This window comes from Micrasema longulum, unplaced genomic scaffold (genome assembly GCF_059751315.1).
Source record: "Micrasema longulum isolate JH-2025_06_02 unplaced genomic scaffold, ASM5975131v1 h1tg000639l, whole genome shotgun sequence".
NCBI classification, from domain to species: domain Eukaryota; kingdom Metazoa; phylum Arthropoda; class Insecta; order Trichoptera; family Brachycentridae; genus Micrasema; species Micrasema longulum.
This window is the reverse complement of record NW_028277835.1, coordinates 1,021,404-1,037,378: the sequence shown is the minus strand read 5'-3', so window position 1 is coordinate 1,037,378 and position 15,975 is coordinate 1,021,404. Positions and strand designations below refer to the sequence as shown.

Genomic DNA, 15,975 nt, shown 5'->3' with positions numbered 1-15,975 from the left:
ATTTCCATTTTTAATTACTATAAAAAAACATATAATCTTTTACAGAATATTTTATTTTCTCTTTCTTATGTTACACAAAAATGTTATAACTGTTTATTTTTTATTATAGAAGCAAAAATTCAATAACATTTTCTTGTATACCCACGAACAGGCCATGCCTTGGTGGGATTTTTTGTTTATTATTTTTACTATTAGTATGTATTTCATTGCTATGTAATTATGCTTTATTTTTTTAATACTCTGTTTTACCTCTTATGTATACTGTAAAAAAAACAAAAAAAAATAAATTAAAAATATAATTAATTTAAAAAAACTACAGTGATGATTTAGAATTATTATATACCACGGCGCTGATGATCAAGTCCTGTGTTTCGAAAAAGAATTGACAATAAAAAAATCAAATAATGATTAGTTCTTCAGTTTTAACTCTTTACTCTTGTGTGCATAATTATTTTTTAAATTTATTTTTGTTTGTATTAATATTTATAAAAACCATAAAGTAAACTTTTTAACATTCTTTTTAAAGCACTTTCTTTTTCTTTTTTTTCTTCTCTTCTTCTTTTTTAAAACTGCTATTTTCTTTAACTTACTTTTTTATATAGGTAAATATTTATATTTGTTACAGATGTAATATTTATTTTTTTATATATAAATACTGTTTACCGTTGTTTGCTTTTCTCGATGTTTTTGTTTTTTTTTAATATTATGCTATTTTTTTATTCTATTTTTTTTACTGTTTTTATTGTAATTATGTAAAAGGTTCATGGAACCGTAAATAAATAAATAAAACCTGTATTACTGATGATATCCACAATAAATCAAACAAAATCAAATAAATAAATGGTGATATGGCAGAAAGGAGAAAAAAAAAAAAATTCTGAAGTTTATTTAGGTTGTTATTGTAATATGTAAACATACTTATAGAAACCAACTAGTTCATAGAAGTTTATTGTTTGTTTTTTTTTAATAAAAAATAAGGAAATTTAAATCACGTCACATATTAGAATACATGACATCACAAATAAAGAAAAAATAAGAAATATCAAACCCGAGGTAATTTTAAATAATATTACATACTCGTAGGATGTAATTAAGGAACTAGTTTTTCAAAAATTATGTATTCAACCTTACCAAAATTACACTGAGCACTTTTGAAGCTTGTTTAAAAAACAACAAACAAACATATGCCATTTAGCATTTTTACACATAGTATTATATGTAGCAAATACATGTTTATGTATATAAGAATCATATATTATTTTTGAGTTCTTCTGAAAGAGGTATAAATGAACTATTACATATGTAAGAGGTAAAAAAACAAATATAAATCTTAATTCAAACACATCGATATGGTTTATTTTACCCAATTCTACCAATCAGAGAGCTTATTCAAAAATGTCGTTTCTCATACCTATCATAAAGAATAATTTATTTAATGTTTGTTTTTATGACTAAGCTAAGGCCTTACAGCAGAGTATTTAGTATTAATTATACATTTTAAACGTGGAGTTGAGTATACTAGCTTCTTCCTACATATGAATTTAGTGTCAAATTCAGAGAGAAATATAATTTGTCTAAATTTAATATAAAATGGAATATCCCACAGAATCTGAATAACTTACTAAAAAAAACAAAAAAAATATATCCGGAATAGAAAAGGTAAGATATATTTTTTTTTATTTTTACATTAATAGCTTATTATTTATCATAAAGTTTATCCTTCAATACATGTATATATTATGAGTATAAGTATTGCAAAATCTTTATCTTTTATTTTTAATATTCGTATTAATACTAATATTAAATTGAATCGGGTTGCGGCTAGTGTTGTGGACTCACAGATTAGAAGTTCGAGGTTCAAACCCCACTCTACCATAACTTCATTTCCATTTATAATAATGAGCTTTTTACGACTCATAGAAAATGACCACCAAAATTGAAATATATGGGTAAATTATTAAAACGATAATATATTTTTTTCATGCGTAATTGGCGTAATCAAATATAAAAAATACAACGGTTTTTTTTAATCGGTACAATTTATTTAAAAATTATTGACATAAGTTGTGTCCATTTTTTCAAAATTTAAAAATGACCACCAAAAGCAAAAAAATAATAGTAAAGAGTCGTCATTCAAAAAAAAAAATCTTCTCTACATGATATCGTAAATACTTTTACGTTACATACGTTATTTTTTTGATTACAAGCCTTCAAAACGGAATGTCAATGCTATAATTTATTGTCCATCTTCGCCGTACACTGCGCAAATATCGTGGGCGTCTTTGGCAGCTTTATTTCTTCGATTTACATGAACAGAAAGAGGTGTCGAAAATGCTCACATTCGTCTACTTGACATGCCATTTTGAAGGCTTTAATAATAAAAAAAATATACTTATATAACATAAAAGCAGACATAATATCTCGTAGGGAAGAAAATTTTCTCTCGAATGACCACTGACTTTATAATTTTTTTAAACTTTTAGTGATGATTTAAAATTAGAAAAAACGGCAAAAACTTGATTTGATAAAAAAAAACATACATGGTAAATTTTTTCCAAGTCCAAACGTTTGAATTTTGAAGCTTCTTTTTATACTAGTTAGATTAATCGACAATATTTTTATTATGTCTAAATGCTTGTAGACATTACAGGTTGATAGGTCATAAGCCTTATTATTTTTTTTATTTTTTTTTATTTATTAAGGAAAACAACAGTTGTTATATAAAAATACAAAATATAAAAAATAGTACAAACATCAAGTTAAAGTTTTTCACAAATATAATGAGAAAACATGTTACACAGTAAAGAGAAAAATAATATGACAGTGAAACAACAAAGAAAGACTTATAAGGGACTTCCATATTCATTTCTCAATCAAGGACACAGCCTAAAAAGCCATCAAGAGTTCGTAATTATGTTAACAAATGCAACTTAATTTAAAATAAATACATTATTTTCAATTCATAATATACAGGGTGTTCATAAAACCCTTTCAAATCCGAAATCACGATGATAAGTATGAGCAAGAAGACATATTGGCACATTCAAATATTTTTTTGAACAAATAAAATTTAAAAAAAATAAATATCAAATTAAGCAAATAGTTGCTTATTTGTGCAGGGAAGAAAAAAAAGAAGGGGGGGAGTCTGATACGCCAGCAATCGCGCGGCCGCGCTCCCCTCACTTCTCCCCTGCAGAAGTAAGCAACCATTTGGTTTTTTAAGTATTTTATTTGAAAAAAATCTTTGTTTTAAATAAAAAAAAATTAATGCGAATATGTCATCTTACCCATACTGATCATCGTGGTTACGCATGTGACAGGGTTTAAAGAACACCCTGTATATTCTGAAGAGTTAACGCTTTATTGGTCTATTGCATAGAACAAAATCGCTGGAAATTTCGGTTTGGTTTTTGGTTTAACAGCAAACGTTTAACGGGCGGGGCGGTTCGTCGCTACGCTTACAATTCACGCCTACAAATTCCTTGTCTTTGGTTTATACGAAAACGATACTAAACTTGACCTAGTAGCTAAAATGACCAAGTTTGAATGCTCAGACTGAAGCGCGCCGAATAGGTTTTTGACCCCCCCCCCCCCCCTTATGTCATCAGTACAAACCCCACTATTCTAAAGCTTGGGTTTCCTAGGAAAACGGTGCCGATATCTTAACGGCCGTACGAACGGTGATGCGGTGAACGGCCGCCGAAACGGTGACTAGAGAGTGGTTTCCTAGGAAAACGTTGTCATATCTGGCGGCCACGGCAGCTTATCTGTCAAAAATATGCCCTAGAATGCGATCTGTCATATTTGTCGTTATTTATGAATAGTTTGTCACAGTTTTATTTAATTTTAAACATTTTCGAAGGCATGCGACCTTCTCGTGCACGAAAATTGTATTAAAAAAAGAGTCAACTCTTTTTAAGATTTTTAAGACAGTGAATTCAAGGAGAAATACTGTTTTTCGAAGGAAAATATGAGGCGCATAATTACTCTAGTAAAACTCGATTTGGAAGGACACAAACGAGATGAGAAAATACCAGTAGAACTCCAGGGCCTATTTGCTATTCGGTACTGGGGTAGTAATGAGGTATGTAATGAATAATAATTTTGGCAATATGTAAGTATCGTTTCTGTCAATTCATTTGACAATTTTAAATACGTAAATGTTTAATGCCTATAGATATTAACTTTTGATAAATCTTCCAGATTCAAGACGACTCTGCTGATATACACGAATTTAGTCACCAAACTATTTCAACATCAACATCAATTGGCATGAAAAACACCGGACTATATTATAATGAAGCCAGTGTCCAGAACAAATCTAGTTATATCCGGCTTATTTTGTATGAGAGGATTTCTTAAAGTTATAGGTGCAATAGATTTTTTTTTAAATTTATTAATAACAAATTTAAATATAATATTAAATACAATTTTTTACATTAATCAATTACATATATTTACATTAACGTTTCCCATTACGTAAAAGAAATAAACAATTCTTGTGTACATAATCGGGAGTGACGTCTTATAATAGATTATTTTAGAATAACATAAATAAATTACAAAAAAGATATTAACGATGTTTTCAATCAGTGTTACATAAAGAAGAATTATAGATGTAATTTTTTACTTCTTTCTTAAATATATTGTATTCCTGACTGTACTTTTTATTATCTTTGTTCATTTCATTAAAGAAAAATATTCCTCTGTAAGTATAATGATGTTGTGCAGTAGTTGTTTTTAATTAATTTAATCCATCACAATAGATCTTCACAGGTTGCAGTGACGTCAGGAGTTTGTATACAAGGCCTACTTCACAATATCTTTGATATCCGATAATAATGCTATTAACAAAAAAGGCATTTGAATTGTTTCAAACAGATAAAATATTACTCCCTAGTTTACCTCACCCTTTAGATAATAGTAGAACTTTATTTTTCAAATTTGATCCTGTACTTACATTTTATTAAGTGTGTTTGCAATAATTGGATCAATTCAAAATAATCCTCATTTAAATGATTTCAGTATAATATTAGACGCTCAATTTCAACATTCGAAATTCATTAATGATCTTGAAAAAAAAACCTTGATCAAATTTGGGCACATGATATCATACCAAGTCCTATATCCAAGCAACATTCTAAAACAAAATGTATCCCTAGAGTTAAAAGTTTTTAATGAGAAAACAATTGGTGGGTTTAAAGTGCGTAGCGCCTAAAAATCCAGAACTGTTTGTAGAACCCGAGAGTACTCTAGATTTTAAAAGTATATTTTGTAGATGGTGGAAGATTGTAAATGGGTAAAGTGTATTTGAATTTCAGAGATTCAACAATCTTCACAAGGAACCCATTAGAGAAGATAGTGTAGATCATAAAAATTTTCTAAGAAACATGTCCCTTTGGTTAAAAACTTGGAGACTCTCAATACCTGAGAGTTAGTCTCTAGGTGTACAAAAATTTAAATCCCCCATTACTACATTGGATGCGTTTTCAATGTTGATCCTATATATATTTTCCATACATAAAGTAGAATATTTACTCTTGAGTAAATTTCAAAACGATAACTTAGAAGCGAGGTTCGGCTGTTATCGTCAAACGAGTGGAGCTTATTATTGTATTATTTATTTGCAAGTCTTAGAGAGTGAGAGAAAGCTTTGATTTAAATGTGCTGTAATATTGCTGGAGTTGAGTGAGGTTTTGGTAGGTATGTGAATATGAGAGTTAGTGTATATGAGTGTGAGGGTGGGTTTGTGGAAAGGGTGAGTGTGTGTTTGATACAAGGGGATAGAAACATCTTAAATTTATAATGTAAAAACAAATATATGATTTATAGTTTATATAATATATGTTTAGTCTCTCTGATTTGATGTTATATGTTAAACTTTTAAATAGTATTCCTTGAGTATGTTGGATTTAAAGATAAATATTTGCAATTTGTAAAATATCATAATTACTTATAATCACATCTATATAATAACTAATTTTAGTTTATTTAATCCAGTAATTATTGTTATTAATATCATACTAAATGGGATATGATAAGGTTTGCTGACGATATTGCTATGGTTGCTGAAAGTGAAGAAGAACTGCAAGAGCCCTTACAACTATGGAAAGCATTCTTCAAAATAACTACAGTATGAAGATAAATAAAGACAAAACAAAGCTACTGACTGTAGGCCGAATGCAACACCAGATGAGAGTAGTGATGTCGGGAATACCACTAAAGAACACCAAGGAGTTTCTCTACCTCGGGAGCAAAATAACGTGGGACGGTTGGTCTAAGAGCGAGGTCGACAGCCGTATACATCAAGCTAGACTTGCATTTAATAAAAGGTCCAAAATAAAAGAATCAAATAATATAGACCTAAAACTAAGAATACTCCTAATCAAGACCTATTTATGGAGTATCTTGATGTATGGCTGCGAGACATGGTGCGTATCCGAAAGAGATAAACAGAGACTAGAGGCTTTTGAGATGTGGTCCTATAGAAGACTACTAGGAATTTCCTGGAGAGACCACATTACAAATGAGGAGGTTCTCCAAAGAATCGAAGGTGGAAGGCACCTGCTCAGGACCTTGTCCGAAAGGCGAGCGAGATGGATCGGTCATGTAATACGTCAAGAAGGCCTGCATGTGCAATGGAGGGGATGACCGAGGGAACAAATTCTAGGGGATGCCCACGCCAAGAGTACCTGGAGGACCTATTAGAGGACGTGCGCTGCTCATCATATGTTGACTTTAAATGAGCCGCACAAGACAGGGAGGAATGGAGGAGAAGAATGAAAGGAATTGCTGCCAGCCAATCCCAGGATTGAGACCAGAGAAGAAGAAGATCATACTCAAATAATTTTAAAAAATACATTACATAATAATTTATAAAATAAAAGGTGTATGTTTTTGATTAAATAAAAATAATATATGCAATAACTACATTTTTATTTGTAACTGATCTTGGTGCGTTCTATTCCTTCACAGGGCCAATTCCTAGTGTTTTGGTGAACAAATCATGATATCCTGTAAACAGAAATAAGAGAAAGAAATATTTTTTTCTTTTATTTAGGAAACATTAAGTACTATTACATAGTTTTATAGTATGCAAAATTTTATGTAAATTATGTTTTTAATACCTCTTATGAATATACACATTATTGTTATTCCATTTTGTATTATAATTTTATATGTATTCTTCTCCTTTTTGTAAATCATGAGAAATGGAGTTTATACTCACATAATATATTCTCTATTGCATAATATTTATGTAAATTTAAGATCATAATGAAAAATTCTCAAACGATAACGATACTAAAACGATTTCTTGTTTAGCATTAGGTCTTATACCCATATATATGTAACTCATATAATATTTGTACTTTTATACAAATATGAACCAAACTTTTCTTCTTTAAATATCTCTTTGTAAAACAAAAGAACCAGAATTCACTTTACTTTACGTTTTCTTTAATATACATATATAAACTTGTAATAATTGTAGTAACAATTTATACTGGAACATCAGAACTTAATATTGCTTACTATATATAAACTGTACAGATTTCTTCTGAAAAATTACAATTATTATACACTTACTTCTTACAGACACCATAATATATACTTATAACTTCCATATGTAATAATATACATAACTACAAACTGTAAGTTCGAAACCAAAATGTCTTCAGCGTTTAACTAATAATTTATGTACCCCACAACACAGTATTGTATAACTTTTAACTCTTTAGGAATATCATCTGCTCCCTATCATACAAGTATATATCCAACCTCTTTGAATCATAATTAAATTCATTTTATTAGTCTGTCAAAATATAATATAGTATTTTACATAGTAACAACAAACATAAAGAATACATTTGTCATTACAAAGCAGACATTGTAATCAATTCATTATTACTCTATTATAGCTATGTAAGTACTCACCTAGAATTTACATCCATAATTTGGAAACCACAATACATTACTTATATTGACAGGCTGGAGAAAGTACAAAATATTTTTTTAATATATTTGCATTTCTGATGCTCTTTTACATTTCACTTGAAAGACTTTTATTCTTTCTTTTTTCACTGCTGGTTTTATATTTTTAAACTTATTTGAATTACTTTTAGAATAGCATTTAAAAATAATATATTGCTTTTTTTACCATAATATGTTATTATTTTTTTAAGATGTTTTTTTAAATTAACTTAAATTTATTGTCTTTTTTTCTTTAAATATCTCTTTTTACAAAGAGATATTTAAAGAAGAAAAGTTTGGTTCATATTTGTATAAAGAACTAATATTTTATGAGTTATATGTATATATATGAGTATAAGACCTAATGCTAAACACGAAATCATTTTAGTATAGCATACTTGAGGATTTTTCATTATAATCCTAAATTTACATAAATATTATGTAATAGAAAATATATTATGTGAGTATAAACTACATTTCTCATGATATAAAAAACGGAGAAGAATACATATAAAATTATAATACAAAATGGAATTACAATAATGTGTACATTCATAAGAGGTATTTAAAACATAATTTGCATCCAGGTAAAAATAGTTTGCTCATATTTATTAGTACATTTTTGTTTTTATGATCAGTATTATTCTGGGAAGTGTTCATTTCAGGGGAGTGTCTGCCTTCCTGGAGGTGGATCTGGTGAGTCCGAAGTAAGTACTGCTGTGGGTATGGTGTCATTGGATTTTTCCATCACAATAGTGAAGGTAGATTTCAGAAAGTCTTGTCTCCCGTCTATTCTACATTGTATGGCGTTCTGGAATGGTCTTCTGTGGCAGTCAGTAAATATAAATACGTGGCTCGTGTTGAGAAGTTCTTTGTGGATAAAGGTTTTCTTTGGACTGTGGTGGATGCCTGGTGTTTGTCTGATGTCTGCGAGTCTGAGTCGTAGGTCGTTGACGAATGTCCCCTTGTCCTTGCATGTTGAGGCAGTGAAGAAATCGCTCGGAAGCCTAGTAATTTCTGCTGGCAAACATTTGAGTTCGACTCGCACAGCAAATCTAGTAGTACTATCGGGAGAGTATCTACCCTCTCACTACTCATATCTTGATCTGCACTTGGGTGAAAATAATTTTGTAGTATGTACTTATTCTGAAAATAAAATTCACAATGAATATACAGGAAAGTTATTGCAACCTACCTTATGTATCTAAATAAGAACTTATTACTGGTGTTTATGGAGTTGCTATAAAACTAGTTTGAACTTGTCTCAAATATAAATGGGAGCTCATTTACATACCATATTATTTAATTGAATTCGGTGATAAGAATCCTGGAACAAATGTATTAATAAGTCCCAAGTATGTCTATATTTAATCGTTTTTCTGTGCCATTAGTTTACTCATTAAAAACAATGTTTTGAGTATGTCCAATGTTTGCAGACAGGCTGGATTTCCTCCCTAGGGAGTTATCTAGTTCTAAATTTGTTGCAACAGAGAGGGAAAACATTTTCGAGAAGGGAATATGGAAGTCTAGGCACTTACAGGGCTTATGCTCTGTCATAGGCTGGTTTAAGTAGGCATTTTACACATTGTAACATTCTCCATTCTGCCTATGTTTTAACATCACATTTCCTCAACTCTTCCATCTGTTTTCTTTTGTGAAGTCAAAGAGCTGAAACTTTTATCATTTGGGTGAGATTTATTCGCCTGAACCAATTCACCTACGACGCAAATTCAGTATTCCCTTCTCAAAAATGTTTTCCCTCTCAGTTGTAACAAAAATTGTTTATGTTGGTGACTACTCTTTGGTGTTTGTAGCTTTCTAGAATAAATAAATGTAATAATTAATGCAGAAAAAATATTATAGTAATGTTCATACAAGAATTACATTGGTATACTTATTTGTATCCATCGACAAATTTGTTGTATTCATTTCATGTTCAAAGGGCATATTTTATTTAAAATTCATCAAACTTACTCTGTTAAGATTATGTTCCAGGCATTTTTCTTGGCTCTTTAATATTCATGGAGAACTCCTTATTTTAAATCACACCCATGTGACTTTTAATCTGAAATGTTGTGTGTTATTTCATAAAATGTCAACTTCAAAATAGGTTAGGATTTGGTAAGGTAACCTAATAAAAAGTTTGATAATGTCCTTACAAGACAAAATGCGTCACATTTTACACCCTTGTAAATAAAAAAAATAAAAGGATAATTGAATCCAATAAAAGCATTTTACTTTGGATACCTTACGAAATTTTAATATAGAATTCAACCAATTATCTGCAGACACAATAAATAGGTTAGGATTCCTTGGAATCTATTACGTATAAACAATGTTATAATACATGTTTTGAATTAGAAAAATAACATTATGATAGATGCTTAGCTATTTTCTTGTAGCTTATAAACATTTGCTCTGTTATTTTTATATGATTATATTGTTATTTACATTTTAGTACATACCTGATATTTCAAGCGTTGTCCCGATATTTCTTCACGAACTTTGTTTCAACTCGACTTTTTAATAGTCTTTGCCCTTCCATTACATAAATCGTCATGATTTTTACAAAATTAATCAATATTTCGACATTTTCAACATTCCGCACCACGTTTGCACTCATTTTGACAGCCAAACGGTCACCGCTTCGCGACAAAAACCGTTCGAAAACAGTTCGCACCGCTGTGACGGCCGTCCTGCAAATGGCGGCACCGTTGCTTCGACGTTACGTTCACGGTCAACGCTCTCTAGGAAACCAGCGCCATTGATTTACATAGTCAACGTTTTAATGACGTCATCCGCCGTCCCGTGACGGCCGCTTTGTGACGGTACCGCTGTCTTAGGAAACCATAGCTTAAGAGTCGTAAATTTTTCTGATTTGTATTTTTTATTATCTTTGATTTGGCATCATGTAATTTCTGAAGAATTAAATTACATATTATTATTAATTATGCTATTCAGCCGCTTTGATTTGGTTCCCGTATTTTTTGCTTTAATTTAATAATTTAAAAAATAACGCACATTTTGATAACGTTTCTCTGATTTCGGGGATAGCCTTTGATCAAATGTGAATTAACTTCTAACTATGTTATTACGTTTTTCTGATGAAATTCATATCCAATTACTTATGTACTTATTAAAGAACCTCAGATATAATTGATTAATTACAAGGGATAAAAAAATAAAATAGTGTTTGACTTAATATGCAGCTGACATCGACACCAAAATTAAATTTAGAAGACTCCCAAGTGGAAAAAAGAAACCATTACATATGATGATTTTTTTATCATGTTTTTATCATAATCGCGTGTTGATTTTTTACACTATACGTTTTTTTATTTTTCCGAACTCCAGCCATCCGGATTGCGAGATTGTTATCTGGAAATAAAATCGTTTCACAAAAAAACTTACTTAAAAACTTCTGGATTCGTTTAATTTCGTCTTGTGGCCTCAAAAACAATTTCAGTTTCTAAATAACAGTTTAGACCAGCACAGCGAGGCCAAAATTTTGCTCAAGCAACTACTGGAATAGTTTCACAAAAAAATTATAACTGCTACTTGCTACGAGCCACGCTGTTTTAAGGTGTTATTTAAGAAACAGTTTAACGTACCCTGATTACTATTTCAGTAATGCCAACGCACCTTTTAACTGTTGTTTTTAGAAACAGTTTAACAATTTAATATTCTGACTAGTTTTTCTTTACAGTAACAGTTTAAATAACGTTTCAGCTTATCCTAAAGAATACCTGTTTTAAAATGAGAGTTTATTTTTTCAAAACTATTTCAACTGTTATTTTTTGTTTACCATCTCTAGTCTGGCACTCATTTATCCGGAAGATTAAAGTTTCACTGTAATAACAAAGGAGTGAACAAAAACTATATATGCCTTAGAGAGCACTTTTGATTAAAATCAATGAAAATGGTTGTAACAAACCATCATCATCATACCTCTCTTTGCACCTGGTGGTGCATAAGGCACTGCATTAGTACACTAAATGCAGCGTATATGGATCATCTGTTACAAAAAGGTAAGGCCTTAAGCTTCAGGTGCAGCCCAGGAACATAAAATATAGCAGAGTAGAACCATATTTTATAACCATATTTCATGTTGATCTTCCCAGGATCAATCCCGGGACCTGAAAAATTATAGAAGAACTAGTCAACCACTATTCTACGTGTCGGACTTATCTCCACTCGATTTTCTTATTCATGATTTTTATCTGAGAGCGACTATCGAGTCGAAAGCACTCGTCCAAGATTCTGGATCTATTTAACTCACGTAATGGAGAAGTTCAGTGTTACGGGAAATGAGGAGCTTCAGTCCTACAGGAATTAGATACAATAAATGTTTTCTTGCGCGCGGTTAAAATCGGAGCATTAAATTGTACTCCAAAGTTTTCTGAAAAAGTTTTGAAAAACTACTTTGAATGACGTTACTGGTTCATATGAATCAACCAATGAGAGAGTTAAAGAAGATTTCTGTTTTGCTTGCCTTCAATGGACCAATGGGAAGAACTGGTCGATAATAAGTGGAAGAGAACCTTTGACGTCACACGCGGAGTTATTTCAAAAATACAAAACTTATGATAATACGATACATATTTTTTTTTAAAATTGGCTTAGATTAACAGTCTATTAACAAATTAATAAAACCAATAAACTTCCTCATTAGATACAAAAAAAAATTCTTACGCGCCGTAAAAATGAAAACATTAAATTTGAAATCGAAGATTCTCTAAAATGTATGAAAAACTATAATAAAAATTATTTTAATCAAAACGAATTACTTTGAATGACGTCACTCGTTCTTTCGAATCAACTATTGATAGCGTTCCGGTTTACGGGAAGCCAACTCATTCATCAGCAAAACTCACCGAAAAAGCTTTCGTTACATCACATGCAGAGTAATTTCAAAATTGCAAAACTTTAAAAAGTCATAGCGCTCATATTTTTTTTTATGGTTTTGGCTTAGTTTAGTGACAAACTTTTTTTTCAAAACACTGAACTCATTAATCCATCCGGTAATATTATTTTTTTCAACATTTACAGTATTTTTAAATATACTGTCGACTGAAATGTAAAATGCTGCTAAAGAATTCTCATGCGTGTTCCTTTATTATTTAGAAAAAACGGTTTTATTTATACTTTTTTTTTCAAAAATAAATGCATTGGTTTTTTTCCATTTCACGCTAATGTTTTTTTTTTAAAGTTATATTTTTGTTGCAATATACGTGGTTATATAGCCATCTGTTGATTTTTATTGTAAACTAAATGCGATATAGCGGCGAAGCCTTGAAACCACCTTGAAGATAAGAAGTCTGTCTTTAGTGCCCAATTAATAATGTGGCTGAAAGATACCAATGTCATGGGTGTCATAATGTGACACTCAAAATTACTTGAGGTAACACGCGAAAATTGTTCTCACAACAAATATGCAGGGAAAACAACTATTTCCCATACTAGGCATATAATAATTAATTTTTAAAATTAAAATCACTATGGAAAAAATCCTTAAGGTAAAATTTTTACTTTTTGTGTCAATTTCAACTTTAATTACCGGCATAAAATTACAAAACATTAAAATAAATAATTACCACATTATTGGATTGTCGGTTCTCATTTTGCTAGAGCATTTTATTACGTCAATAAATGTAGGAAGATATTACGAAAATATATCCAAACACAATAACTAAGGGAGAAAGGCGATCTTAATTTCCTTCATACAAAGGTTTGCATACAAATTTTCTCCTTGGATAATTGTACAAGAGCAATGTTTTTTTTATACACTCTCCATATCTCTGTCGTTTTGCTTTTTGATTAGTAGGAAAATATCACCTTTTTTATTTACATTTTCAAAGTAACGAAGGTCTACAAAATACTGTCTAAAAAAAATGACACTTATTAGTAGCAAAAAAATATATTTAAATTTGTAATTTTGAGCATTCAAAAGGGTGTTTCATTTTAAACAAAATATTGCGTTCTCTGTGTCCAGGCGGACGAAGAATACAGTTTTGTGTGTGAAATAGAACCAAACCCTGAACAAGTGTTTCCGACTCGATGACTGCTCTCAGGTTAAAATCTTAAATAAGGAAATCGAGTAACGACAAGTCTTCCTCGTTGTTTAGTGGTGCATTAGCCTGCAATGCTTGGGGTCCTGGGTTCAATTACTGGCAGGGTGAAAGTGAAATATTGATTTGAAAAGTTATTTGAGCCGCAATATTCCATTGTTCTTGGACAATCACCTGAAGTATAAGACTGATAACCTTACCTGCATATAACAGATGATCAAACTAAGCTGCATTGGTTTTTCTATGCAGTGACGTAAGCACCACTGGGTGCGGAAAGGGGATGATAATGATATCTCAATTTCATATTACAATTTATATTTTTTTTAACTTATTCCCATTTTCATTACTATTTTGTTATTATTTTCAATTATTCTCTATTGATTTCAATGATTCTATTATTATTAAAATTTTATTATGTGTTACTAAATTTGTATAATTTATATTTTAATATTTAAATATAGTTATTTCTTATGTTATTTTCTTCGGGATGTTATTATTTATCATTTTATGGTTTATTAGTTATACCTAACTATTTTTTTTGGATTGTTATTCTATTGCATCACATGTTATTATATTTTAATTTATGTATTTTTATCAATTATTGTGGCTTAACACGGGCACAGCCTAAAAAGCCGTTATAAGATAATGAATCTGAAAACGAGTGAAATTTTGTATAAATAATAAATAAATAAATTTTCCACTGAATAAATAACCAGCACAAGACAAAATTTATGAATAAAAGTCCAAAAAATATTTTTATATAATAATTCATTGCCATGGTGTTTTAGTGAATTAAAAATAGCACAAAATACCCTGACATTAAAACACAGCAATACCGTATATTTCTCACAACCTTCATTCTTTAAAAAAGTTTAATTTGGCATGTATACAGAGGTCGTTCTTTAAACCCTGTCACACCCGAAAAAACGATGCTCAGTATAAGCAAGAAGACATATTGGCACATTAAAATAAATTTTAGAACGACTAAAAGCTTAAAAAATAAAATATAGAAAAAAATCAAAAGGTTGCTCACTACTGCAGGGGAGGGGGATTTAAATACACCATCAACCGCACGGCCGCGCCCCTCACGTTTCTCCCCTGCAGAAGTAAGCAACCATTGGTTTTTTTAAATATTTTATTTTTTTAAATTTTCTTCGTTCTAAATATTTTTTTAAATATACTATTATGTCTTCTTGCCTATACTGATCATCGTGGTTTCGGATGCGACAGGGTTTAAAGAACATTCTGTATATAGGTTATGCAATTATTGCATATTATCATTTGTGGAAAAGGTTTCCCACCTCTCCATTGCGTAGCAATGTCGTGTATGTAAGTACAGCTGAATAAACCTTAAACAATTTGTAATATCTTACCGCGTTTGTCCATCATCCGATCCGAGATTAAATGACGGATATTTTTTACGATAACGAACGAATTGTTCTTTAAAAATGAATCAGCCTGCATATTCGTCGCAAATTTGTTACGTAAGTTCGTCCGTTTGTCTTACAAATATTCCTTTAACCGAAACAATAGACATAACTTATAGGTTTAGGTAAGAGTGCACGCACTCGCAGGTAAAAAATCGCAGCCGTAAAAAATCGTAACCAGCAGCATTTTTGACGCGGCGCGGTACCCGCAAACAAAACTGTAACTTCATTTATTTAAAAAAACAATAACCATTTAAACAAAAATATATTTACAAATATACCAAAAATACAGACCAATTATAGTTTTCTATAAATTTTAATTTAATTGTGAAATAAAATTTAATTAATGTGAAATTTTTTTAAAGTCTTGAACCAGTAGAAGAATTTGTGTATCTAGGAAGAATGTTTTCAAGAGATGGAAGAGTAGAAAAAGATGTTGAAAGTAGAGTGAATGCGGGCAACAAAATGAACGGAGCACTAAGCATAGTAATTGCTTATAAGAATATGAT

General features: G+C 30.3%; 2 long non-coding RNA genes across 2 annotated transcripts; one reads left to right on the top strand and one right to left on the bottom strand.

The window, feature by feature from the left end:
* Positions 1-3,631: 3,631 nt before the first annotated feature.
* Positions 3,632-4,305, top strand: LOC148279953 (uncharacterized). The gene is made up of 2 exons (XR_015822740.1): positions 3,632-4,084; positions 4,204-4,305. It is a non-coding gene; the product is annotated as an uncharacterized LOC148279953 (long non-coding RNA).
* Positions 4,306-8,471: 4,166 nt separating this feature from the next.
* On the bottom strand, positions 8,472-10,768 carry LOC148279952 (uncharacterized). Its single transcript, XR_015822739.1, has 3 exons — positions 10,437-10,768; positions 9,946-10,036; positions 8,472-9,117 (listed from the first exon to the last, which is right to left on the bottom strand). It is a non-coding gene; the product is annotated as an uncharacterized LOC148279952 (long non-coding RNA).
* Positions 10,769-15,975: the final 5,207 nt, after the last annotated feature.